Below are 26,129 nucleotides of genomic sequence, written 5' to 3'. Positions count from 1 at the left end.
ACCTTGGCTGTACCTACTAATCCTGTCTATATATGTTATGAACAAAATTGGTGATAAAGGGCAGCCTTAGCAGAGTCCAGTTCTTACTGGAAATGAGCTTGACTTATTGCAGGCAATGTGGACCGAGCTATGACACCGGTCATTTGGGGAACTAAGAGCCTGTGTCAGGAGCCCTGGTACCCCATACTCACGGAGTGCCACCCACAGGGCCCCCTGAGTAATGCGGTCAAAACCCTTCTCCAAATCCACAAAACACATGTTGATTGGTTGGATAAACTCTCACGTACATCTCCAGGATTCCCCTAATGGTATAAAGCTGATCCAGCTGAACCTGAGGGCTGACAATCCGTCTGACCTTCCTCTACAGGACCATTAACAAGACCTCACCAGGGAGGCTGTGGAGTGTGACCTCCCTGTTGTTGGAACACACTCTGCAGTCTCCTTTTTAGTAAGGGTAAACCTTAATTATAACAAACATTCATTGAGTTGAATAAAACTGTTCAATGATGCAACATAAGTGGTGAACTGATAGCACAATGGCAGTTCTCTGGTCCAATTGAGTGCATTCAATAAACGTCGGCGTTCTGTAACACAGATTTTAACCAGTTGGCTTATACAGGGTTATTGTTGCCCTTTCCATCGTTGCAGTTTGGATGATCAAACTTCTACAGTCCTGACGATTGATATGTAACCTTGAAGGTTTAAGTAGAAGTCTTTAACCCTGATGTAATTTGAACACACAACCTTCTGATCTGGAGTCAGACGCGCTACCATTGCGCCACAGAGTCAGGTGTCAACAAATGATAATGAAAATGAGCCGATGGTAAACCTTAACTAACACAAACATTCAATGACCTGAATAAAACTGTTCAACGACGCAACACCAGTGATGTACAGATAAAACAACAGAGATCACTGTCTGATTAAACAAACAGGACCACATCCTCTGTAAAAAAAAAAAAAGAGACTTGCTCCATAGGCCACCAAAACAGATCCTCGCAAAACACCTTGGCTGTGCCTACAAATCCTGTCCAGAAATGCTATGAACAAATGTTGTGATAAAGGGCTGTGTTAGCAGAGGCCAATTCTTACTGGAAATGAGCTAGACTTACTGCCGGCAATGCAGACTATGCTACGATACCTGTCATTCGGTGACCTAACAGATTGTATCAGAAGGCCTGGTACCCGATGTTCAAAGAGTGCCCCCTGCAATGCCCCTGAGTAATGCAGTCAAAACCCTTCTCCAAATGCACAAAACACATGTAGATTGGTTGGGCCAACTCTCACGCACCCTCCAGGATCCACCTAAAGGTATAAAGCTGGTCCAGCGTTCCATGGCCAGGACGAAAACCACTATGTTGCTCCTGAATCTGAAGTTGGACAATCCATCTGACCTTCCTCTCCAGATCCCCGAAAACGACATTACCAGATAGACTGAGGAGAGTGATCTCCTTGTAGTTGGAACACACTGTGCGGCCCCCCTTTTTATTAGGGGTAAACCTTAATTATAACAAGCATTCATTGAGTTGAATAAAACTGTTTAATGATGCAACACAAGTGATGTAGTGATAGCCCAACGACAGTACTCTGGTCCAATTGAGGGCCTACAAAAAACTATGGCTTCCTGTAGCACCGATTTGAACCAGTCGGCTTACATAAGGTTATTGTTACCCTTTCCATCTTTGCACTGTTGGATGAAAAAAAATATCTAAATCCCTGATGGGTGTTATGTCACATAACACATAAGTAGAAGGCATTGACCCTGATGTCATTTGAACACACAACCTTCTTATCTGGAGTCAGACGCGCTACCGTTGCGCCACAGAGACACCTGGCTATAAATAGAAAATAAGAAAAATGTGAAGGTAAACCTTAAGTATGGCAAACATTCATTGACCTGAAAACAACTCTTAAAAGATGCAACACCAGTGATGTACAGATAGAACAACAGAGATCACAGTTCGAAAAAACCATCAGGACCACATCCTCTGTAAAATGTAGAGCCCTGATCCGTACAACACAAAAACAGATCCCCGCAACACCTTGGCTGTGCCTACTAATCCTGTCTATATATGTTATGAACAAAATTGGTGATAAAGGGCAGCCTTAGCAGAGTCCAATTCTTACTGGAAATGAGCTTGACTTATTGCAGGCAATGCGGACCGAGCTATGACACCGGTCATTCGGGGAACTAAGAGCCTGTGTCAGGAGCCCTGGTACCCCATACTCACGGAGTGCCACCCACAGGGCCCCCTGAGTAATGCGGTCAAAACCCTTCTCCAAATCCACAAAACACATGTTGATTGGTTGGATAAACTCTCACGTACATCTCCAGGATTCCCCTAATGGTATAAAGCTGATCCAGCTGAACCTGAGGGTTGACAATCTGTCTGACCTTCCTCTACAGGACCATTAACAAGACCTCACCAGGGAGGCTGTGGAGTGTGACCTCCCTGTTGTTGGAACACACTCTGCAGTCTCCTTTTTAGTAAGGGTAAACCTTAATTATAACAAACATTCATTGAGTTGAATAAAACTGTTCAATGATGCAACATAAGTGGTGAACTGACAGCACAATGGCAGTTCTCTGGTCCAATTGAGTGCCTTCAATAAACGTCAGCATTCTGTACCACTGATTTTAACCAGTTGGCTTATATAGGGTTATTGTTGCCCTTTCCATTGTTGCAGTTTGGATGATCAAACATTTACAGTCCCGATGATGGATTTGTAACCTTGAAGGTTTAAGTAGAAGTCTTTGACCCTGATGTGATTTGAACACACAACCTTCTGATCTGGAGTCAGACGCAATACTATTTCGCCACAGAGTCAGGTGTCAACAAATGATAATGAAAATGAGCCGATGGTAAACCTTAACTAACACAAACATTCAATGACCTGAATAAAACTGTTCAACGACGCAACACCAGTGATGTACAGATAAAACAACAGAGATCACTGTCTGATTAAACAAACAGGACCACATCCTCTGTAAAAAAAAAAAAAAAGAGAGACTTGCTCCATAGGCCACCAAAACAGATCCTCGCAAAACACCTTGGCTGTGCCTACAAATCCTGTCCAGAAATGCTATGAACAAATGTTGTGATAAAGGGCTGTGTTAGCAGAGGCCAATTCTTACCGGAAATGAGCTAGACTTACTGCCGGCAATGCAGACTATGCTATGATACCTGTCATTCGTGACCTAACAGATTGTATCAGAAGGCCTGGTACCCGATGTTCAAAGAGTGCCCCCTGTAATGCCCCTGAGTAATGCAGTCAAAACCCTTCTCCAAATGCATAAAACACATGTAGATTGGTTGGGCCAACTCTCACGCACCCTCCAGGATCCACCTAAAGGTATAAAGCTGGTCCAGCGTTCCATGGCCAGGACGAAAACCACTATGTTGCTCCTGAATCTGAAGTTGGACAATCCATCTGACCTTCCTCTCCAGATCCCCGAAAACGACATTACCAGATAGACTGAGGAGTGTGATCTCCTTGTAGTTGGAACACACTGTGCGGCCCCCCTTTTTATTAGGGGTAAACCTTAATTATAACAAGCATTCATTGAGTTGAATAAAACTGTTTAATGATGCAACACAAGTGATGTAGTGATAGCCCAATGACAGTACTCTGGTCCAATTGAGGGCCTACAATAAACTATGGCTTCCTGTAGCACCGATTTGAACCAGTCGGCTTACATAAGGTTATTGTTACCCTTTCCATCTTTGCACTGTTAGGATGAAAAAAAATATCTAAATCCCTGATGGGTGTTATGTCACATAACATATAAGCAGAAGGCCTTGACCCTGATGTGATTTGAACACACAACCTTCTGATCTGGAGTCAGACGCGCTACCGTTGCGCCACAGAGTCACCTGCCTATAAAATAGAAAATAAGAAAAATGTGAAGGTAAACCTTAAGTATGGCAAACATTCATTGACCTGAAAACAACTGTTAAAAGATGCAACACCAGTGATGTACAGATAAAACAACAGAGATCACAGTTCGAAAAAACCATCAGGACCACATCCTCTGTAAAATGTAGAGCCCTGATCCGTACAACACAAAAACAGATCCCCGCAACACCTTGGCTGTACCTACTAATCCTGTCTATATATGTTATGAACAAAATTGGTGATAAAGGGCAGCCTTAGCAGAGTCCAGTTCTTACTGGAAATGAGCTTGACTTATTGCAGGCAATGTGGACCGAGCTATGACACCGGTCATTCGGGGAACTAAGAGCCTGTGTCAGGAGCCCTGGTACCCGATACTCAAGGAGTGCCACCCACAGGGCCCCCTGAGTAATGCGGTCAAAACCCTTCTCCAAATCCACAAAACACATGTTCATTGGTTGGATAAACTCTCACGTACATCTCCAGGATTCCCCTAATGGTATAAAGCTGATCCAGCTGAACCTGAGGGTTGACAATCCGTCTGACCTTCCTGTACAGGACCATTAACAAGACCTCACCAGGGAGGCTGAGGAGTGTGATCTCCCTGTTGTTGGAACACACTCTGCAGTCTCCTTTTCAGTAAGGGTAAACCTTAATTATAACAAACATTCATTGAGTTGAATAAAACTGTTCAATGATGCAACACAAGTGGTGAACTGATAGCACAATGGCAGTTCTCTGGTCCAATTGAGTGCCTACAATAAACGTCGACTTTATGTACCACTGATTTTAACCAGTTGGCTTATATAGGGTTATTGTTGCCCTTTCCATCGTTGCAGTTTGGATGATCAAACATCTACAGTCCTGACGATGGATATGTAACCTTGAAGGTTTAAGTAGAAGTCTTTGACCCTGATGTGATTTGAACACACACCCTTCTGATCTGGAGTCAGACGCGCTACCATTGCGCCACAGAGTCAGGTGTCAACAAATGATAATGAAAATGAGCCGATGGTAAACCTTAACTAACACAAACATTCAATGACCTGAATAAAACTGTTCAACGACGCAACACCAGTGATGTACAGATAAAACAACAGAGATCACTGTCTGATTAAACAAACAGGACCACATCCTCTGTAAAAAAAAAAAAGAGACTTGCTCCTTAGGCCACCAAAACAGATCCTCGCAAAACACCTTGGCTGTGCCTACAAATCCTGTCCAGAAATGTTATGAACAAATGTTGTGATAAAGGGCTGCGTTAGCAGAGGCCAATTCTTACCGGAAATGAGCTTGACTTACTGCCGGCAATGCAGACTATGCTATGATACCTGTCATTCGGTGACCTAACAGCTTGTATCAGAGGGCCTGGTACCCGATGTTCAAAGAGTGCCCCCTGCAATGCCCCTGAGTAATGCAGTCAAAACCCTTCTCCAAATGCACAAAACACATGTAGATTGGTTGGGCCAACTCTCACGCACCCTCCAGGATCCACCTGAAGGTATAAAGCTGGTCCAGCATTCCATGGCCAGGACGAAAACCACAATGTTGCTCCTGAATCTGAAGTTGGACAATCCATCTGACCTTCCTCTCCAGATCCCCGAAAACGACATTGCCAGATAGACTGAGGAGTGTGATCTCCTTGTAGTTGGAACACACTGTGCGGCCCCCCTTTTTATTAGGGGTAAACCTTAATTATAACAAGCATTCATTGAGTTGAATAAAACTGTTTAATGATGCAACACAAGTGATGTAGTGATAGCCCAACGACAGTTCTCTGGTCCAATTGAGGGCCTACAATAAACTATGGCTTCCTGTAGCACCGATTTGAACCAGTCGGCTTACATAAGGTTATTGTTACCCTTTCCATCTTTGCACTGTTTGTATGAAAAAAAATATCTAAATCCCTGATGGGTGTTATGTCACATAACACATAAGTAGAAGGCATTGACCCTGATGTGATTTGAACACACAACCTTCTGATCTGGAGTCAGACGCGCTACCGTTGCGCCACATAGTCACCTGCCTATAAAATAGAAAATAAGAAAAATGTGAAGGTAAACCTTAAGTATGGCAAACATTCATTGACCTGAAAACAACTCTTAAAAGATGCAACACCAGTGATGTACAGATAAAACAACAGAGATCACAGTTCGAAAAAACCATCAGGACCACATCCTCTGTAAAATGTAGAGCCCTGATCCGTACAACACAAAAACAGATCCCCGCAACACCTTGGCTGTGCCTACTAATCCTGTCTATATATGTTATGAACAAAATTGGTGATAAAGGGCAGCCTTAGCAGAGTCCAATTCTTACTGGAAATGAGCTTGACTTATTGCAGGCAATGCGGACCAAGCTATGACACCGGTCATTCGGGGAACTAAGAGCCTGTGTCAGGAGCCCTGGTACCCGATACTCAAGGAGTGCCACCCAGAGGGCCCCCTGAGTAATGCGGTCAAAACCGTTCTCCAAATCCACAAAACACATGTTCATTGGTTGGATAAACTCTCACGTACATCTCCAGGATTCCCCTAATGGTATAAAGCTGATCCAGCTGAACCTGAGGGTTGACAATCCGTCTGACCTTCCTGTACAGGACCATTAACAAGACCTCACCAGGGAGGCTGAGGAGTGTGATCTCCCTGTTGTTGGAACACACTCTGCAGTCTCCTTTTTAGTAAGGGTAAACCTTAATAATAACAAACATTCATTGAGTTGAATAAAGCTGTTCAATGATGCAACACAAGTGGTGAACTGATAGCACAATGGCAGTTCTCTGGTCCAATTGAGTGCCTTCAATAAACGTCGGCGTTCTGTAGCACTGATTTTAACCAGTTGGCTTATATAGGGTTATTGTTGCCCTTTCCATCGTTGCAGTTTGGATGATCAAACTTCTACAGTCCTGACGATGGTATTGTTACCTTGAAGGTTTAAGTAGAAGTCTTTGACCCTGATGTGATTTGAACACACAACCTTCTGATCTGGAGTCAGACGCGCTACCATTGCGCCTCAGAGTCAGGTGTCAACAAATGATAATGAAAATGAGCCGATGGTAAACCTTAACTAACACAAATATTCAATGACCTGAATAAAACTGTTCAACGATGCAACACCAGTGATGTACAGATAAAACAACAGAGATCACTGTCTGATTAAACAAACAGGACCACATCCTCTGTAAAAAAAAAAAAAAAGAGACTTGCTCCTTAGGCCACCAAAACAGATCCTCGCAAAACACCTTGGCTGTGCCTACAAATCCTGTCCAGAAATGCTATGAACAAATGTTGTGATAAAGGGCTGCGTTAGCAGAGGCCAATTCTTACCGGAAATGAGCTAGACTTACTGCCGGCAATGCAGACTATGCTACGATACCTGTCATTCTGTGACCTAACAGATTGTATCAGAAGGCCTGGTACCCGATGTTCAAAGAGTGCCCCCTGCAATGCCCCTGAGTAATGCAGTCAAAACCCTTCTCCAAATGCACAAAACACATGTAGATTGGTTGGGCCAACTCTCACGCACCCTCCAGGATCCACCTAAAGGTATAAAGCTGGTCCAGCGTTCCATGGCCAGGACGAAAACCACTATGTTGCTCCTGAATCTGAAGTTGGACAATCCATTTGACCTTCCTCTCCAGATCCCCGAAAACGACATTACCAGATAGACTGAGGAGAGTGATCTCCTTGTAGTTGGAACACACTGTGCGGCCCCCCTTTTTATTAGGGGTAAACCTTAATTATAACAAGCATTCATTGAGTTGAATAAAACTGTTTAATGATGCAACACAAGTGATGTAGTGATAGCCCAACGACAGTACTCTGGTCCAATTGAGGGCCTACAATAAACTATGGCTTCCTGTAGCACCGATTTGAACCAGTCGGCTTACATAAGGTTATTGTTACCCTTTCCATCTTTGCACTGTTTGTATGAAAAAAAAATATCTAAATCCCTGATGGGTGTTATGTCACATAACACATAAGTAGCAGGCATTGATCCTGATGTGATTTGAACACACAACCTTCTGATCTGGAGTCAGACGCGCTACCATTGCGCCACAGAGTCACCTGCCTATAAAATAGAAAATAAGAAAAATGTGAAGGTAAACCTTAAGTATGGCAAACATTCATTGACCTGAAAACAACTCTTAAAAGATGCAACACCAGTGATGTACAGATAAAACAACAGAGATCACAGTTCGAAAAAACCATCAGGACCACATCCTCTGTAAAATGTAGAGCCCTGATCCGTACAACACAAAAACAGATCCCCGCAACACCTTGGCTGTGCCTACTAATCCTGTCTATATATGTTATGAACAAAATTGGTGATAAAGGGCAGCCTTAGCAGAGTCCAATTCTTACTGGAAATGAGCTTGACTTATTGCAGGCAATGTGGACCGAGCTATGACACCGGTCATTCGGGGAACTAAGAGCCTGTGTCAGGAGCCCTGGTACCCCATACTCACGGAGTGCCACCCACAGGGCCCCCTGAGTAATGCGGTCAAAACCCTTCTCCAAATCCACAAAACACATGTTGATTGGTTGGATAAACTCTCACGTACATCTCCAGGATTCCCCTAATGGTATAAAGCTGATCCAGCTGAACCTGAGGGTTGACAATCCGTCTGACCTTCCTCTACAGGACCATTAACAAGACCTCACCAGGGAGGCTGTGGAGTGTGACCTCCCTGTTGTTGGAACACACTCTGCAGTCTCCTTTTTAGTAAGGGTAAACCTTAATTATAACAAACATTCATTGAGTTGAATAAAACTGTTCAATGATGCAACATAAGTGGTGAACTGATAGCACAATGGCAGTTCTCTGGTCCAATTGAGTGCCTTCAATAAACGTCGGCGTTCTGTACCACTGATTTTAACCAGTTGGCTTATATAGGGTTATTGTTGCCCTTTCCATCGTTGCAGTTCGGATGATCAAACATTTACAGTCCTGACGATGGATTTGTAACCTTGAAGGTTTAAGTAGAAGTCTTTGACCCTGATGTGATTTGAACACACAACCTTCTGATCTGGAGTCAGACGCGCTACCATTGAGCCACAGAGTCAGGTGTCAACAAATGATGATGAAAATGAGCCGATGGTAAACCTTAACTAACACATACATTCAATGACCTGAATAAAACTGTTCAACGACGCAACACCAGTGATGTACAGATAAAACAACAGAGATCACTGTCTGATTAAACAAACAGGACCACATCCTCTGTAAAAAAAAAAAAAAAAAGAGAGACTTGCTCCTTAGGCCACCAAAACAGATCCTCGCAAAACACCTTGGCTGTGCCTACAAATCCTGTCCAGAAATGCTATGAACAAATGTTGTGATAAAGGGCTGTGTTAGCAGAGGCCAATTCTTACCGGAAATGAGCTAGACTTACTGCCGGCAATGCAGTCTATGCTACGATACATGTCATTTGGTGACCTAACAGATTGTATCAGAAGGCCAGGTACCCGATGTTCAAAGAGTGCCCCCTGCAATGCCCCTGAGTAATGCAGTCAAAACCCTTCTCCAAATGCACAAAACACATGTAGATTGGTTGGGCCAACTCTCACGCACCCTCCAGGATCCACCTAAAGGTATAAAGCTGGTCCAGCGTTCCATGGCCAGGACGAAAACCACTATGTTGCTCCTGAATCTGAAGTTGGACAATCCATCTGACCTTCCTCTCCAGATCCCCGAAAACAACATTACCAGATAGACTGAGGAGAGTGATCTCCTTGTAGTTGGAACACACTGTGCGGCCCCCCTTTTTATTAGGGGTAAACCTTAATTATAACAAGCATTCATTGAGTTGAATAAAACTGTTTAATGATGCAACACAAGTGATGTAGTGATAGCCCAACGACAGTACTCTGGTCCAATTGAGGGCCTACAATAAACTATGGCTTCCTGTAGCACCAGTTTGAACCAGTCGGCTTACATAAGGTTATTGTTACCCTTTCCATCTTTGCACTGTTTGGATGAAAAAAAAAATCTAAATCCCTGATGGGTGTTATGTCACATAACACATAAGTAGAAGGCATTGACCCTGATGTGATTTGAACACACAACCTTCTGATCTGGAGTCAGACGCGCTACCGTTGCGCCACAGAGTCACCTGCCTATAAAATAGAAAATAAGAAAAATGTGAAGGTAAACCTTAAGTATGGCAAACATTCATTGACCTGAAAACAACTCTTAAAAGATGCAACACCAGTGATGTACAGATAAAACAACAGAGATCACAGTTCGAAAAAACCATCAGGACCACATCCTCTGTAAAATGTAGAGCCCTGATCCGTACAACACAAAAACAGATCCCCCGCAACACCTTGGCTGTGCCTACTAATCCTGTCTATATATGTTATGAACAAAATTGGTGATAAAGGGCAGCCTTAGCAGAGTCCAATTCTTACTGGAAATGAGCTTGACTTATTGCAGGCAATGCGGACCGAGCTATGACACCGGTCATTCGGGGAACTAAGAGCCTGTGTCAGGAGCCCTGGTACCCCATACTCACGGAGTGCCACCCACAGGGCCCCCTGAGTAATGCGGTCAAAACCCTTCTCCAAATCCACAAAACACATGTTGATTGGTTGGATAAACTCTCACGTACATCTCCAGGATTCCCCTAATGGTATAAAGCTGATCCAGCTGAACCTGAGGGTTGACAATCCGTCTGACCTTCCTCTACAGGACCATTAACAAGACCTCACCAGGGAGGCTGTGGAGTGTGACCTCCCTGTTGTTGGAACACACTCTGCAGTCTCCTTTTTAGTAAGGGTAAACCTTAATTATAACAAACATTCATTGAGTTGAATAAAACTGTTCAATGATGCAACATAAGTGGTGAACTGATAGCACAATGGCAGTACTCTGGTCCAATTGAGTGCCTTCAATAAAAGTCGGCATTCTGTACCACTGATTTTAACCAGTTGGCTTATATAGGGTTATTGTTGCCCTTTCCATCGTTGCAGTTTGGATGATCAAAGATTTACAGTCCTGACAATGGATTTGTAACCTTGAAGGTTTAAGTAGAAGCCTTTGACCCTGATGTGATTTGAACACACAACCTTCTGATCTGGAGTCAGACGCGCTACCATTGCGCCACAGAGTCAGGTGTCAACAAATGATAATGAAAATGAGCCGATGGTAAACCTTAACTAACACAAACATTCAACGACCTGAATAAAACTGTTCAACGACGCAACACCAGTGATGTACAGATAAAACAACAGAGATCACTGTCTGATTAAACAAACAGGACCACATCCTCTGTAAAAAAAAAAAAAAAGAGAGACTTGCTCCTTAGGCCACCAAAACAGATCCTCGCAAAACACCTTGGCTGTGCCTACAAATCCTGTCCAGAAATGCTATGAACAAATGTTGTGATAAAGGGCTGTGTTAGCAGAGGCCAATTTTTACCGGAAATGAGCTAGACTTACTGCCGGCAATGCAGACTATGCTACGATACCTGTCATTCGGTGACCTAACAGCTTGTATCAGAAGGCCTGGTACCCGATGTTCAAAGAGTGCCCCCTGCAATGCCCCTGAGTAATGCAGTCAAAACCCTTCTCCAAATGCACAAAACACATGTAGATTGGTTGGGCCAACTCTCACGCACCCTCCAGGATCCACCTAAAGGTATAAAGCTGGTCCAGCGTTCCATGGCCAGGACGAAAACCACTATGTTGCTCCTGAATCTGAAGTTGGACAATCCATCTGACCTTCCTCTCCAGATCCCCGAAAACGACATTACCAGATAGACTGAGGAGAGTGATCTCCTTGTAGTTGGAACACACTGTGCGGCCCCCCTTTTTATTAGGGGTAAACCTTAATTATAACAAGCATTCATTGAGTTGAATAAAACTGTTTAATGATGCAACACAAGTGATGTAGTGATAGCCCAACGACAGTACTCTGGTCCAATTGAGGGCCTACAATAAACTATGGCTTCCTGTAGCACCGATTTGAACCAGTCGGCTTACATAAGGTTATTGTTACCCTTTCCATCTTTGCACTGTTTGGATGAAAAAAAATATCTAAATCCCTGATGGGTGTTATGTCACATAACACATAAGTAGAAGGCCTTGACCCTGATGTGATTTGAACACACAACCTTCTGATCTGGAGTCAGACGCGCTACCGTTGCGCCACAGAGTCACCTGCCTATAAAATAGAAAATAAGAAAAATGTGAAGGTAAACCTTAAGTATGGCAAACATTCATTGACCTGAAAACAACTCTTAAAAGATGCAACACCAGTGATGTACAGATAAAACAACAGAGATCACAGTTCGAAAAAACCATCAGGACCACATCCTCCTTAAAATGTAGAGCCCTGATCCATACAACACAAAAACAGATCCCCGCAACACCTTGGCTGTGCCTACTAATCCTGTCTATATATGTTATGAACAAAATTGGTGATAAAGGGCAGCCTTAGCAGAGTCCAATTCTTACTGGAAATGAGCTTGACTTATTGCAGGCAATGCGGACCGAGCTATGACACCGGTCATTCGGGGAACTAAGAGCCTGTGTCAGGAGCCCTGGTACCCCATACTCACGGAGTGCCACCCACAGGGCCCCCTGAGTAATGCGGTCAAAACCCTTCTCCAAATCCACAAAACACATGTTGATTGGTTGGATAAACTCTCACGTACATCTCCAGGATTCCCCTAATGGTATAAAGCTGATCCAGCTGAACCTGAGGGTTGACAATCCGTCTGACCTTCCTCTACAGGACCATTAACAAGACCTCACCAGGGAGGCTGTGGAGTGTGACCTCCCTGTTGTTGGAACACACTCTGCAGTCTCCTTTTTAGTAAGGGTAAACCTTAATTATAACAAACATTCATTGAGTTGAATAAAACTGTTCAATGATGCAACATAAGTGGTGAACTGATAGCACGATGGCAGTTCTCTGGTCCAATTGAGTGCATTCAATAAACGTCGGCGTTCTGTACCACGGATTTTAACCAGTTGGCTTATACAGGGTTATTGTTGCCCATTCCATCGTTGCAGTTATGATGATCAAACATTTACAGTCCTGACGATGGATTTGTACCCTTGAAGGTTTAAGTAGAAGTCTTTGACCCTGATGTGATTTGAACACACAACCTTCTGATCTGGAGTCAGACGCGCTACCATTGCGCCACAGAGTCAGGTGTCAACAAATGATAATGAAAATGAGCCGATGGTAAACCTTAACTAACACAAACATTCAATGACCTGAATAAAACTGTTCAACGACGCAACACCAGTGATGTACAGATAAAACAACAGAGATCACTGTCTGATTAAACAAACAGGACCACATCCTCTGTAAAAAAAAAAAAAAAGAGACTTGCTCCTTAGGCCACCAAAACAGATCCTCGCAAAACACCTTGGCTGTGCCTACAAATCCTGTCCAGAAATGCTATGAACAAATGTTGTGATAAAGGGCTGTGTTAGCAGAGGCCAATTCTTACTGGAAATGAGCTAGACTTACTGCCGGCAATGCAGACTATGCTACGATACCTGTCATTCGGTGACCTAACAGATTGTATCAGAAGGCCTGGTACCCGATGTTCAAAGAGTGCCCCCTGCAATGCCCCTGAGTAATGCAGTCAAAACCCTTCTCCAAATGCACAAAACACATGTAGATTGGTTGGGCCAACTCTCACGCACCCTCCAGGATCCACCTAAAGGTATAAAGCTGGTCCAGCGTTCCATGGCCAGGACGAAAACCACTATGTTGCTCCTGAATCTGAAGTTGGACAATCCATTTGACCTTCCTCTCCAGATCCCCGAAAACGACATTACCAGATAGACTGAGGAGAGTGATCTCCTTGTAGTTGGAACACACTGTGCGGCCCCCCTTTTTATTAGGGGTAAACCTTAATTATAACAAGCATTCATTGAGTTGAATAAAACTGTTTAATGATGCAACACAAGTGATGTAGTGATAGCCCAACGACAGTACTCTGGTCCAATTGAGGGCCTACAATAAACTATGGCTTCCTGTAGCACCGATTTGAACCAGTTGGCTTACATAAGGTTATTGTTACCCTTTCCATCTTTGCACTGTTTGGATGAAAAAAAATATCTAAATCCCTGATGGGTGTTATGTCACATAACACATAAGTAGAAGGCATTGACCCTGATGTGATTTGAACACACAACCTTCTGATCTGGAGTCAGACGCGCTACCGTTGCGCCACAGAGTCACCTGCCTATAAAATAGAAAATAAGAAAAATGTGAAGGTAAACCTTAAGTTTGGCAAACATTCATTGACCTGAAAACAACTGTTAAAAGATGCAACACCAGTGATGTACAGATAAAACAACAGAGATCACAGTTCGAAAAAACCATCAGGACCACATCCTCTGTAAAATGTAGAGCCCTGATCCGTACAACACAAAAACAGATCCTCGCAACACCTTGGCTGTGCCTACTAATCCTGTCTATATATGTTTTGAACAAAATTGGTGATAAAGGGCAGCCTTAGCAGAGTCCAATTCTTACTGGAAATGAGCTTGACTTATTGCAGGCAATGCGGACTGAGCTATGACACCGGTCATTCGGGAAACTAAGAGCCTGTGTAAGGAGCCCTGGTACCCCATACTCACAGAGTGCCACCCACAGGGCCCCCTGAGTAATGCGGTCAAAACCCTTCTCCAAATCCACAAAACACATGTTCATTGGTTGGATAAATTCTCACATACATCTCCAGGATTCCCCTAATGGTATAAAGCTGATCCAGCTGAACCTGAGGGTTGACAATCCGTCTGACCTACCTCTACAGGACCATTAACAAGACCTCACCAGGGAGACTGTGGAGTGTGACGTCCCTGTTGTTGGAACACACTCTGCAGTCTCCTTTTTAGTAAGGGTAAACCTTAATTATAACAAACATTCATTGAGTTGAATAAAACTGTTCAATGATGCAACATAAGTGGTGAACTGATAGCACAATGGCAGTTCTCTGGTCCAATTGAGTGCCTTCAATAAACGTCGGCGTTCTGTACCACTGATTTTAACCAGTTGGTTTAAATAGGGTTATTGTTGCCCTTTCCATCGTTGCAGTTTGGATGATCAAACATTTACAGTCCTGACGATGGATTTGTAACCTTGAAGGTTTAAGTAGAAGTCTTTGACCCTGATGTGATTTGAACACACAACCTTCTGATCTGGAGTCAGACGCGCTACCATTGAGCCACAGAGTCAGGTGTCAACAAATGATAATGAAAATGAGCCGATGGTAAACCTTAACTAACACAAACATTCAATGACCTGAATAAAACTGTTCAACGACGCAACACCAGTGATGTACAGATAAAACAACAGAGATCACTGTCTGATTAAACAAACAGGACCACATCCTCTGTAAAAAAAAAAAAAAAAGAGAGACTTGCTCCTTAGGCCACCAAAACAGATCCTCGCAAAACACCTTGGCTGTGCCTACAAATCCTGTCCAGAAATGCTATGAACAAATGTTGTGATAAAGGGCTGTGTTAGCAGAGGCCAATTCTTACCGGAAATGAGCTAGACTTACTGCCGGCAATGCAGTCTATGCTACGATACATGTCATTTGGTGACCTAACAGATTGTATCAGAAGGCCAGGTACCCGATGTTCAAAGAGTGCCCCCTGCAATGCCCCTGAGTAATGCAGTCAAAACCCTTCTCCAAATGCACAAAACACATGTAGATTGGTTGGGCCAACTCTCACGCACCCTCCAGGATCCACCTAAAGGTATAAAGCTGGTCCAGCGTTCCATGGCCAGGACGAAAACCACTATGTTGCTCCTGAATCTGAAGTTGGACAATCCATCTGACCTTCCTCTCCAGATCCCCGAAAACGACATTACCAGATAGACTGAGAAGAGTGATCTCCTTGTAGTTGGAACACACTGTGCGGCCCCCCTTTTTATTAGGGGTAAACCTTAATTATAACAAGCATTCATTGAGTTGAATAAAACTGTTTAATGATGCAACACAAGTGATGTAGTGATAGCCCAACGACAGTACTCTGGTCCAATTGAGGGCCTACAATAAACTATGGCTTCCTGTAGCACCAGTTTGAACCAGTCGGCTTACATAAGGTTATTGTTACCCTTTCCATCTTTGCACTGTTTGGATGAAAAAAAATATCTAAATCCCTGATGGGTGTTATGTCACATAACACATAAGTAGAAGGCATTGACCCTGATGTGATTTGAACACACAACCTTCTGATCTGGAGTCAGACGCGCTACCATTGCGCCACAGAGTCACCTGCTATAAAATAGAAAATAAGAAAAATGTGAAGGTAAACCTTAAGTATGGCAAACATTCATTGACCTGAAAACAACTCTTAAAAGATGCAACACCAGTGATGTACAGATAAAACAACAGAGATCACAGTTCGAAAAAACCATCAGGACCACATCCTCTGTAAAATGTAGAGCCCTGATCCGTACAACACAAAAACAGATCCCAGCAACACCTTGGCTGTGCCTACTAATCCTGTCTATATATGTTATGAACAAAATTGGTGATAAAGGGCAGCCTTAGCAGAGTCCAATTCTTACTGGAAATGAGCTTGACTTATTGCAGGCAATGCGGACCGAGCTATGACACCGGTCATTCGGGGAACTAAGAGCCTGTGTCAGGAGCCCTGGTACCCCATACTCACGGAGTGCCACCCACAGGGCCCCCTGAGTAATGCGGTCAAAACCCTTCTCCAAATCCACAAAACACATGTTGATTGGTTGGATAAACTCTCACGTACATCTCCAGGATTCCCCTAATGGTATAAAGCTGATCCAGCTGAACCTGAGGGTTGACAATCCGTCTGACCTTCCTCTACAGGACCATTAACAAGACCTCACCAGGGAGGCTGTGGAGTGTGACCTCCCTGTTGTTGGAACACACTCTGCAGTCTCCTTTTTAGTAAGGGTAAACCTTAATTATAACAAACATTCATTGAGTTGAATAAAACTGTTCAATGATGCAACATAAGTGATGAACTGATAGCACAATGGCAGTTCTCTGGTCCAATTGAGTGCCTTCAATAAACGTCGGCATTCTGTACCACTGATTTTAACCAGTTGGCTTATATAGGGTTATTGTTGCCCTTTCCATCATTGCAGTTATGATGATCAAACATTTACAGTCCTGACGATGGATTTGTAGCCTTGAAGGTTTAAGTAGAAGTCTTTGACCCTGATGTGATTTGAACACACAACCTTCTGATCTGGAGTCAGACGCGCTACCATTGCGCCACAGAGTCAGGTGTCAACAAATGATAATGAAAATGAGCCGATGGTAAACCTTAACTAACACAAACATTCAATGACCTGAATAAAACTGTTCAACGACGCAACACCAGTGATGTACAGATAAAACAACAGAGATCACTGTCTGATTAAATAAACAGGACCACATCCTCTGTAAAAAAAAAAAAAAGAGAGAGACTTGCTCCTTAGGCCACCAAAACAGATCCTCGCAAAACACCTTGGCTGTGCCTACAAATCCTGTCCAGAAATGCTATGAACAAATGTTGTGATAAAGGGCTGCGTTAGCAGAGGCCAATTCTTACCGGAAATGAGCTAGACTTACTGACGGCAATGCAGACTATGCTACGATACCTGTCATTCGGTGACCTAACAGATTGTATCAGAAGGCCTGGTACCCGATGTTCAAAGAGTGCCCCCTGCAATGCCCCTGAGTAATGCAGTCAAAACCCTTCTCCAAATGCACAAAACACATGTAGATTGGTTGGGCCAACTCTCACGCACCCTCCAGGATCCACCTAAAGGTATAAAGCTGGTCCAGCGTTCCATGGCCAGGACGAAAACCACTATGTTGCTCCTGAATCTGAAGTTGGACAATCCATCTGACCTTCCTCTCCAGATCCCCGAAAACGACATTACCAGATAGACTGAGGAGAGTGATCTCCTTGTAGTTGGAACACACTGTGCGGCCCCCCTTTTTATTAGGGGTAAACCTTAATTATAACAAGCATTCATTGAGTTGAATAAAACTGTTTAATGATGCAACACAAGTGATGTAGTGATAGCCCAACGACAGTACTCTGGTCCAATTGAGGGCCTACAATAAACTATGGCTTCCTGTAGCACCGATTTGAACCAGTCGGTTTACATAAGGTTATTGTTACCCTTTCCATCTTTGCACTGTTTGGATGAAAAAAAATATCTAAATCCCTGATGGGTGTTATGTCACATAACACATAAGTAGAAGGCATTGACCCTGATGTGATTTGAACACACAATCTTCTGATCTGGAGTCAGACGCGCTACCATTGCGCCACAGAGTCACCTGCCTATAAAATAGAAAATAAGAAAAATGTGAAGGTAAACCTTAAGTATGGCAAACATTCATTGACCTGAAAACAACTCTTAAAAGATGCAACACCAGTGATGTACAGATAGAACAACAGAGATCACAGTTCGAAAAAACCATCAGGACCACATCCTCTGTAAAATGTAGAGCCCTGATCCGTACAACACAAAAACAGATCCCCGCAACACCTTGGCTGTGCCTACTAATCCTGTCTATATATGTTATGAACAAAATTGGTGATAAAGGGCAGCCTTAGCAGAGTCCAATTCTTACTGGAAATGAGCTTGACTTATTGCAGGCAATGCGGACCGAGCTATGACACCGGTCATTCGGGGAACTAAGAGCCTGTGTCAGGAGCCCTGGTACCCCATACTCACGGAGTGCCACCCACAGGGCCCCCTGAGTAATGCGGTCAAAACCCTTCTCCAAATCCACAAAACACATGTTGATTGGTTGGATAAACTCTCACGTACATCTCCAGGATTCCCCTAATGGTATAAAGCTGATCCAGCTGAACCTGAGGGTTGACAATCCGTCTGACCTTCCTCTACAGGACCATTAACAAGACCTCACCAGGGAGGCTGTGGAGTGTGACCTCCCTGTTGTTGGAACACACTCTGCAGTCTCCTTTTTAGTAAGGGTAAACCTTAATTATAACAAACATTCATTGAGTTGAATAAAACTGTTCAATGATGCAACACAAGTGGTGAACTGATAGCACAATGGCAGTTCTCTGGTCCAATTGAGTGCCTTCAATAAACGTCGGCGTTTTGTACCACTGATTTTAACCAGTTGGCTTATATAGGGTTATTGTTGCCCTTTCCATCGTTGCAGTTTGGATGATCAAACATTTACAGTCCTGACGATGGATTTGTAACCTTGAAGGTTTAAGTAGAAGTCTTTGACCCTGATGTGATTTGAACACACAACCTTCTGACCTGGTTTCAGACGCGATACCATTGCGCCACAGAGTCAGGTGTCAACAAATGATAATGAAAATGAGCCGATGGTAAACCTTAACTAACACAAACATTCAATGACCTGAATAAAACTGTTCAACGACGCAACACCAGTGATGTACAGATAAAACAACAGAGATCACTGTCTGATTAAACAAACAGGACCACATCCTCTGTAAAAAAAAAAAAAAAGAGACTTGCTCCTTAGGCCACCAAAACAGATCCTCGCAAAACACCTTGGCTGTGCCTACAAATCCTGTCCAGAAATGCTATGAACAAATGTTGTGATAAAGGGCTGTGTTAGCAGAGGCCAATTCTTACTGGAAATGAGCTAGACTTACTGCCGGCAATGCAGACTATGCTACGATACCTGTCATTCGGTGACCTAACAGATTGTATCAGAAGGCCTGGTACCCGATGTTCAAAGAGTGCCCCCTGCAATGCCCCTGAGTAATGCAGTCAAAACCCTTCTCCAAATGCACAAAACACATGTAGATTGGTTGGGCCAACTCTCACGCACCCTCCAGGATCCACCTAAAGGTATAAAGCTGGTCCAGCGTTCCATGGCCAGGACGAAAACCACTATGTTGCTCCTGAATCTGAAGTTGGACAATCCATTTGACCTTCCTCTCCAGATCCCCGAAAACGACATTACCAGATAGACTGAGGAGAGTGATCTCCTTGTAGTTGGAACACACTGTGCGGCCCCCCTTTTTATTAGGGGTAAACCTTAATTATAACAAGCATTCATTGAGTTGAATAAAACTGTTTAATGATGCAACACAAGTGATGTAGTGATAGCCCAACGACAGTACTCTGGTCCAATTGAGGGCCTACAATAAACTATGGCTTCCTGTAGCACCGATTTGAACCAGTCGGCTTACATAAGGTTATTGTTACCCTTTCCATCTTTGCACTGTTTGGATGAAAAAAATATATCTAAAATCCTGATGGGTGTTATGTCACATAACACATAAGTAGAAGGCATTGACCCTGATGTGATTTGAACACACAACCTTCTGATCTGGAGTCAGACGCGCTACCGTTGCGCCACAGAGTCACCTGCCTATAAATTTGAAAAGAAGAAAAATGTGAAGGTAAACCTTAAGTATGGCAAACATTCATTGACCTGAAAACAACTCTTAAAAGATGCAACACCAGTGATGTACAGATAAAACAACAGAGATCACAGTTCGAAAAAACCATCAGGACCACATCCTCTGTAAAATGTAGAGCCCTGATCCGTACAACACAAAACAGATCCCCCGCAACACCTTGGCTGTGCCTACTAATCCTGTCTATATATGTTATGAACAAAATTGGTGATAAAGGGCAGCCTTAGCAGAGTCCAATTCTTACTGGAAATGAGCTTGACTTATTGCAGGCAATGCGGACTGAGCTATGACACCAGTCATTCGGGAAACTAAGAGCCTGTGTAAGGAGCCCTGGTACCCGATACTCACAGAGTGCCACCCACAGGGCCCCCTGAGTAATGCGGTCAAAACCCTTCTCCAAATCCACAAAACACATGTTCATTGGTTGGATAAATTCTCACATACATCTCCAGGATTCCCCTAATGGTATATAGCTGATCCAGCTGAACCTGAGGGTTGACAATCCGTCTGACCTTCCCCTACAGGACCATTAACAAGACCTCACCAGGGAGGCTGTGGAGTGTGACCTCCCTGTTGTTGGAACACACTCTGCAGTCTCCTTTTTAGTAAGGGTAAACCTTAATTATAACAAACATTCATTGAGTTGAATAAAACTGTTCAATGATGCAACATAAGTGGTGATCTGATAGCACAATGGCAGTTCTCTGGTCCAATTGAGTGCCTTCAATAAACGTCGGCGTTTTGTACCACTGATTTTAACCAGTTGGCTTATATAGGGTTATTGTTGCCCTTTCCATCGTTGCAGTTTGGATGATCAAACATTTACAGTCCTGACGATGGATTTGTAACCTTGAAGGTTTAAGTAGAAGTCTTTGACCCTGATGTGATTTGAACACACAACCTTCTGATCTGGAGTCAGACGCGCTACCATTGAGCCACAGAGTCAGGTGTCAACAAATGATAATGAAAATGAGCCGATGGTAAACCTTAACTAACACATACATTAGATGACCTGAATAAAACTGTTCAACGACGCAACACCAGTGATGTACAGATAAAACAACAGAGATCACTGTCTGATTAAACAAACAGGACCACATCCTCTGTAAAAAAAAAAAAGAGAGACTTGCTCCTTAGGCCACCAAAACAGATCCTCGCAAAACACCTTGGCTGTGCCTACAAATCCTGTCCAGAAATGCTATGAACAAATGTTGTGATAAAGGGCTGTGTTAGCAGAGGCCAATTCTTACCGGAAATGAGCTAGACTTACTGCCGGCAATGCAGTCTATGCTACGATACATGTCATTTGGTGACCTAACAGATTGTATCAGAAGGCCAGGTACCCGATGTTCAAAGAGTGCCCCCTGCAATGCCCCTGAGTAATGCAGTCAAAACCCTTCTCCAAATGCACAAAACACATGTAGATTGGTTGGGCCAACTCTCACGCACCCTCCAGGATCCACCTAAAGGTATAAAGCTGGTCCAGCGTTCCATGGCCAGGACGAAAACCACTATGTTGCTCCTGAATCTGAAGTTGGACAATCCATCTGACCTTTCTCTCCAGATCCCCGAAAACGACATTACCAGATAGACTGAGGAGAGTGATCTCCTTGTAGTTGGAACACACTGTGCGGCCCCCCTTTTTATTAGGGGTAAACCTTAATTATAACAAGCATTCATTGAGTTGAATAAAACTGTTTAATGATGCAACACAAGTGATGTAGTGATAGCCCAACGACAGTACTCTGGTCCAATTGAGGGCCTACAATAAACTATGGCTTCCTGTAGCACCGATTTGAACCAGTCGGCTTACATAAGGTTATTGTTACCCTTTCCATCTTTGCACTGTTTGGATGAAAAAAAAATCTAAATCCCTGATGGGTGTTATGTCACATAACACATAAGTAGAAGGCATTGACCCTGATGTGATTTGAACACACAACCTTCTGATCTGGAATCAGACACGCTACCGTTGCGCCACAGAGTCACCTGCCTATTAAATAGAAAATAAGAAAAATGTGAAGGTAAACCTTAAGTATGGCAAACATTCATTGACCTGAAAACAACTCTTAAAAGATGCAACACCAGTGATGTACAGATAAAACAACAGAGATCACAGTTCGAAAAAACCATCAGGACCACATCCTCTGTAAAATGTAGAGCCCTGATCCGTACAACACAAAAACAGATCCCCGCAACACCTTGGCTGTGCCTACTAATCCTGTCTATATATGTTATGAACAAAATTGGTGATAAAGGGCAGCCTTAGCAGAGTCCAGTTCTTACTGGAAATGAGCTTGACTTATTGCAGGCAATGCGGACCGAGCTATGACACCGGTCATTCGGGGAACTAAGAGCCTGTGTCAGGAGCCCTGGTACCCCATACTCACGGAGTGCCACCCACAGGGCCCCCTGAGTAATGCGGTCAAAACCCTTCTCCAAATCCACAAAACACATGTTGATTGGTTGGATAAACTCTCACGTACATCTCCAGGATTCCCCTAATGGTATAAAGCTGATCCAGCTGAACCTGAGGGCTGACAATCCGTCTGACCTTCCTCTACAGGACCATTAACAAGACCTCACCAGGGAGGCTGTGGAGTGTGACCTCCCTGTTGTTGGAACACACTCTGCAGTCTCCTTTTTAGTAAGGGTAAACCTTAATTATAACAAACATTCATTGAGTTGAATAAAACTGTTCAATGATGCAACATAAGTGGTGAACTGATAGCACAATGGCTGTACTCTGGTCCAATTGAATGCCTTCAATAAACGTCGGCATTCTGTACCACTGATTTTAACCAGTTGGCTTATATAGGGTTAATTTTGCCCTTTCCATCGTTGCAGTTTGGATGATCAAACATTTACAGTCCTGACGATGGATTTGTAACCTTGAAGGTTTAAGTAGAAGTCTTTGACCCTGATGTGATTTGAACACACAACCTTCTGATCTGGAGTCAGACGCGCTACCATTGCGCCACAGAGTCAGGTGTCAACAAATGATAATGAAAATGAGCCGATGGTAAACCTTAACTAACACAAACATTCAATGACCTGAATAAAACTGTTCAACGACGCAACACCAGTGATGTACAGATAAAACAACAGAGATCACTGTCTGATTAAATAAACAGGACCACATCCTCTGTAAAAAAAAAAAAAAAAAAAAAGAGAGACTTGCTCCTTAGGCCACCAAAACAGATCCTCGCAAAACACCTTGGCTGTGCCTACAAATCCTGTCCAGAAATGCTATGAACAAATGTTGTGATAAAGGGCTGTGTTAGCAGAGGCCAATTCTTACCGGAATTGAGCTAGACTTACTGCCGGCAATGCAGACTATGCTACGATACCTGTCATTCGGTGACCTAACAGATTGTATTAGAAGGCCTGGTACCCGATGTTCAAAGAGTGCCCCCTGCAATGCCCCTGAGTAATGCAGTCAAAACCCTTCTCCAAATGCACAAAACACATGTAGATTGGTTGGGCCAACTCTCACGCACCCTCCAGGATCCACCTAAAGGTATAAAGCTGGTCCAGCGTTCCATGGCCAGGACAAAAACCACTATGTTGCTCCTGAATCTGAAGTTGGACAATCCATCTGACCTTCCTCTCCAGATCCCCGAAAACGACATTACCAGATAGACTGAGGAGAGTGATCTCATTGTAGTTGGAACACACTGTGCGGCCCCCCTTTTTATTAGGGGTAAACCTTAATTATAACAAGCATTCATTGAGTTGAATAAAACTGTTTAATGATGCAACACAAGTGATGTAGTGATAGCCCAACGACAGTACTCTGGTCCAATTGAGGGCCTACAATAAACTATGGCTTCCTGTAGCACCGATTTGAACCAGTCGGCTTACATAAGGTTATTGTTACCCTTTCCATCTTTGCACTGTTTGGATGAAAAAAAATATCTAAATCCCTGATGGGTGTTATGTCACATAACACATAAGTAGAAGGCATTGACCATGATGTGATTTGAACACACAACCTTCTGATCTGGAATCAGACGCGCTACCGTTGCGCCACAGAGTCACCTGCCTATTAAATGGAAAATAAGAAAAATGTGAAGGTAAACCTTAAGTATGGCAAACATTCATTGACCTGAAAACAACTCTTAAAAGATGCAACACCAGTGATGTACAGATAAAACAACAGAGATCACAGTTCGAAAAAACCATCAGGACCACATCCTCTGTAAAATGTAGAGCCCTGATCCGTACAACACAAAAACAGATCCCCGCAACACCTTGGCTGTGCCTACTAATCCTGTCTATATATGTTATGAACAAAATTGGTGATAAAGGGCAGCCTTAGCAGAGTCCAATTCTTACTGGAAATGAGCTTGACTTATTGCAGGCAATGCGGACCGAGCTATGACACCGGTCATTCGGGGAACTTTGAGCCTGTGTCAGGAGCCCTGGTACCCCATACTCACGGAGTGCCACCCACAGGGCCCCCTGAGTAATGCGGTCAAAACCCTTCTCCAAATCCACAAAACACATGTTGATTGGTTGGATAAACTCTCACGTACATCTCCAGGATTCCCCTAATGGTATAAAGCTGATCCAGCTGAACCTGAGGGTTGACAATCCGTCTGACCTTCCTCTACAGGACCATTAACAAGACCTCACCAGGGAGGCTGTGGAGTGTGACCTCCCTGTTGTTGGAACACACTCTGCAGTCTCCTTTTTAGTAAGGGTAAACCTTAATTATAACAAACATTCATTGAGTTGAATAAAACTGTTCAATGATGCAACATAAGTGGTGAACTGATAGCACAATGGCAGTTCTCTGGTCCAATTGAGTGCCTTCAATATACACCGGTGTTCTGTACCACTGATTTTAACCAGTTGGCTTATATAGGGTTATTGTTGCCCTTTCCATCGTTGCAGTTTGGATGATCAAACATTTACAGTCCTGACGATGGATTTGTAACCTTGAAGTTTTAAGTAGAAATCTTTGACCCTGATGTGATTTGAACACACACCCTTCTGATCTGGAGTCAGACGCGCTACCATTGCACCACAGAGTCAGGTGTCAACAAATGATAATGAAAATGAGCCGATGGTAAACCTTAACTAACACAAACATTCAATGACCTGAATAAAACTGTTCAACGACGCAACACCAGTGATGTACAGATAAAACAACAGAGATCACTGTCTGATTAAACAAACAGGACCACATCCTCTGTAAAAAAAAAAAAAAAAGAGAGACTTGCTCCTTAGGCCACCAAAACAGATCCTCGCAAAACACCTTGGCTGTGCCTACAAATCCTGTCCAGAAATGCTATGAACAAATGTTGTGATAAAGGGCTGTGTTAGCAGAGGTCAATTCTTACCGGAAATGAGCTAGACTTACTGCCGGCAATGCAGACTATGCTACGATACCTGTCATTCGGTGACCTAACAGATTGTATCAGAAGGCCTGGTACCCGATGTTCAAAGAGTGCCCCCTGCAATGCCCCTGAGTAATGCAGTCAAAACCCTTCTCCAAATGCACAAAACACATGTAGATTGGTTGGGCCAACTCTCACGCACCCTCCAGGATCCACCTAAAGGTATAAAGCTGGTCCAGCGTTCCATGGCCAGGACAAAAACCACTATGTTGCTCCTGAATCTGAAGTTGGACAATCCATCTGACCTTCCTCTCCAGATCCCCGAAAACGACATTACCAGATAGACTGAGGAGAGTGATCTCCTTGTAGTTGGAACACACTGTGCGGCCCCCCTTTTTATTAGGGGTAAACCTTAATTATAACAAGCATTCATTGAGTTGAATAAAACTGTTTAATGATGCAACACAAGTGATGTAGTGATAGCCCAACGACA

General features: G+C 43.5%; 22 non-coding genes across 22 annotated transcripts; all 22 read right to left on the bottom strand.

Moving 5' to 3' along the window:
• Positions 1–716: 716 nt before the first annotated feature.
• trnaw-cca (transfer RNA tryptophan (anticodon CCA)) lies at positions 717–788 on the bottom strand. Its single transcript has one exon. It is a non-coding gene; the product is annotated as a tRNA-Trp (tRNA).
• A 3,013-nt stretch (positions 789–3,801) lies between these two features.
• Positions 3,802–3,873, bottom strand: trnaw-cca (transfer RNA tryptophan (anticodon CCA)). The gene has a single exon. It is a non-coding gene; the product is annotated as a tRNA-Trp (tRNA).
• A 928-nt stretch (positions 3,874–4,801) lies between these two features.
• Positions 4,802–4,873, bottom strand: trnaw-cca (transfer RNA tryptophan (anticodon CCA)). Its single transcript has one exon. It is a non-coding gene; the product is annotated as a tRNA-Trp (tRNA).
• A 969-nt stretch (positions 4,874–5,842) lies between these two features.
• trnaw-cca (transfer RNA tryptophan (anticodon CCA)) lies at positions 5,843–5,914 on the bottom strand. Its single transcript has one exon. It is a non-coding gene; the product is annotated as a tRNA-Trp (tRNA).
• A 928-nt stretch (positions 5,915–6,842) lies between these two features.
• On the bottom strand, positions 6,843–6,914 carry trnaw-cca (transfer RNA tryptophan (anticodon CCA)). The gene has a single exon. It is a non-coding gene; the product is annotated as a tRNA-Trp (tRNA).
• A 973-nt stretch (positions 6,915–7,887) lies between these two features.
• Positions 7,888–7,959, bottom strand: trnaw-cca (transfer RNA tryptophan (anticodon CCA)). Its single transcript has one exon. It is a non-coding gene; the product is annotated as a tRNA-Trp (tRNA).
• A 928-nt stretch (positions 7,960–8,887) lies between these two features.
• On the bottom strand, positions 8,888–8,959 carry trnaw-cca (transfer RNA tryptophan (anticodon CCA)). The gene has a single exon. It is a non-coding gene; the product is annotated as a tRNA-Trp (tRNA).
• A 976-nt stretch (positions 8,960–9,935) lies between these two features.
• Positions 9,936–10,007, bottom strand: trnaw-cca (transfer RNA tryptophan (anticodon CCA)). The gene has a single exon. It is a non-coding gene; the product is annotated as a tRNA-Trp (tRNA).
• A 929-nt stretch (positions 10,008–10,936) lies between these two features.
• trnaw-cca (transfer RNA tryptophan (anticodon CCA)) lies at positions 10,937–11,008 on the bottom strand. Its single transcript has one exon. It is a non-coding gene; the product is annotated as a tRNA-Trp (tRNA).
• Positions 11,009–11,982: 974 nt separating this feature from the next.
• trnaw-cca (transfer RNA tryptophan (anticodon CCA)) lies at positions 11,983–12,054 on the bottom strand. Its single transcript has one exon. It is a non-coding gene; the product is annotated as a tRNA-Trp (tRNA).
• A 928-nt stretch (positions 12,055–12,982) lies between these two features.
• trnaw-cca (transfer RNA tryptophan (anticodon CCA)) lies at positions 12,983–13,054 on the bottom strand. The gene has a single exon. It is a non-coding gene; the product is annotated as a tRNA-Trp (tRNA).
• A 972-nt stretch (positions 13,055–14,026) lies between these two features.
• Positions 14,027–14,098, bottom strand: trnaw-cca (transfer RNA tryptophan (anticodon CCA)). The gene has a single exon. It is a non-coding gene; the product is annotated as a tRNA-Trp (tRNA).
• Positions 14,099–15,026: 928 nt separating this feature from the next.
• On the bottom strand, positions 15,027–15,098 carry trnaw-cca (transfer RNA tryptophan (anticodon CCA)). The gene has a single exon. It is a non-coding gene; the product is annotated as a tRNA-Trp (tRNA).
• Positions 15,099–16,073: 975 nt separating this feature from the next.
• trnaw-cca (transfer RNA tryptophan (anticodon CCA)) lies at positions 16,074–16,145 on the bottom strand. Its single transcript has one exon. It is a non-coding gene; the product is annotated as a tRNA-Trp (tRNA).
• Positions 16,146–17,072: 927 nt separating this feature from the next.
• trnaw-cca (transfer RNA tryptophan (anticodon CCA)) lies at positions 17,073–17,144 on the bottom strand. The gene has a single exon. It is a non-coding gene; the product is annotated as a tRNA-Trp (tRNA).
• A 975-nt stretch (positions 17,145–18,119) lies between these two features.
• trnaw-cca (transfer RNA tryptophan (anticodon CCA)) lies at positions 18,120–18,191 on the bottom strand. The gene has a single exon. It is a non-coding gene; the product is annotated as a tRNA-Trp (tRNA).
• A 1,973-nt stretch (positions 18,192–20,164) lies between these two features.
• On the bottom strand, positions 20,165–20,236 carry trnaw-cca (transfer RNA tryptophan (anticodon CCA)). Its single transcript has one exon. It is a non-coding gene; the product is annotated as a tRNA-Trp (tRNA).
• A 928-nt stretch (positions 20,237–21,164) lies between these two features.
• On the bottom strand, positions 21,165–21,236 carry trnaw-cca (transfer RNA tryptophan (anticodon CCA)). Its single transcript has one exon. It is a non-coding gene; the product is annotated as a tRNA-Trp (tRNA).
• Positions 21,237–22,206: 970 nt separating this feature from the next.
• On the bottom strand, positions 22,207–22,278 carry trnaw-cca (transfer RNA tryptophan (anticodon CCA)). The gene has a single exon. It is a non-coding gene; the product is annotated as a tRNA-Trp (tRNA).
• Positions 22,279–23,206: 928 nt separating this feature from the next.
• Positions 23,207–23,278, bottom strand: trnaw-cca (transfer RNA tryptophan (anticodon CCA)). Its single transcript has one exon. It is a non-coding gene; the product is annotated as a tRNA-Trp (tRNA).
• A 980-nt stretch (positions 23,279–24,258) lies between these two features.
• Positions 24,259–24,330, bottom strand: trnaw-cca (transfer RNA tryptophan (anticodon CCA)). Its single transcript has one exon. It is a non-coding gene; the product is annotated as a tRNA-Trp (tRNA).
• A 928-nt stretch (positions 24,331–25,258) lies between these two features.
• On the bottom strand, positions 25,259–25,330 carry trnaw-cca (transfer RNA tryptophan (anticodon CCA)). The gene has a single exon. It is a non-coding gene; the product is annotated as a tRNA-Trp (tRNA).
• Between the last annotated feature and the right edge of the window lie 799 nt (positions 25,331–26,129).

This window comes from Nothobranchius furzeri, chromosome 2 (genome assembly GCF_043380555.1).
Source record: "Nothobranchius furzeri strain GRZ-AD chromosome 2, NfurGRZ-RIMD1, whole genome shotgun sequence".
NCBI classification, from domain to species: Eukaryota; Metazoa; Chordata; class Actinopteri; order Cyprinodontiformes; family Nothobranchiidae; genus Nothobranchius; species Nothobranchius furzeri.
Note: the sequence above shows the minus strand (reverse complement) of the source record. Positions and strands in the feature narration are given on the sequence as shown.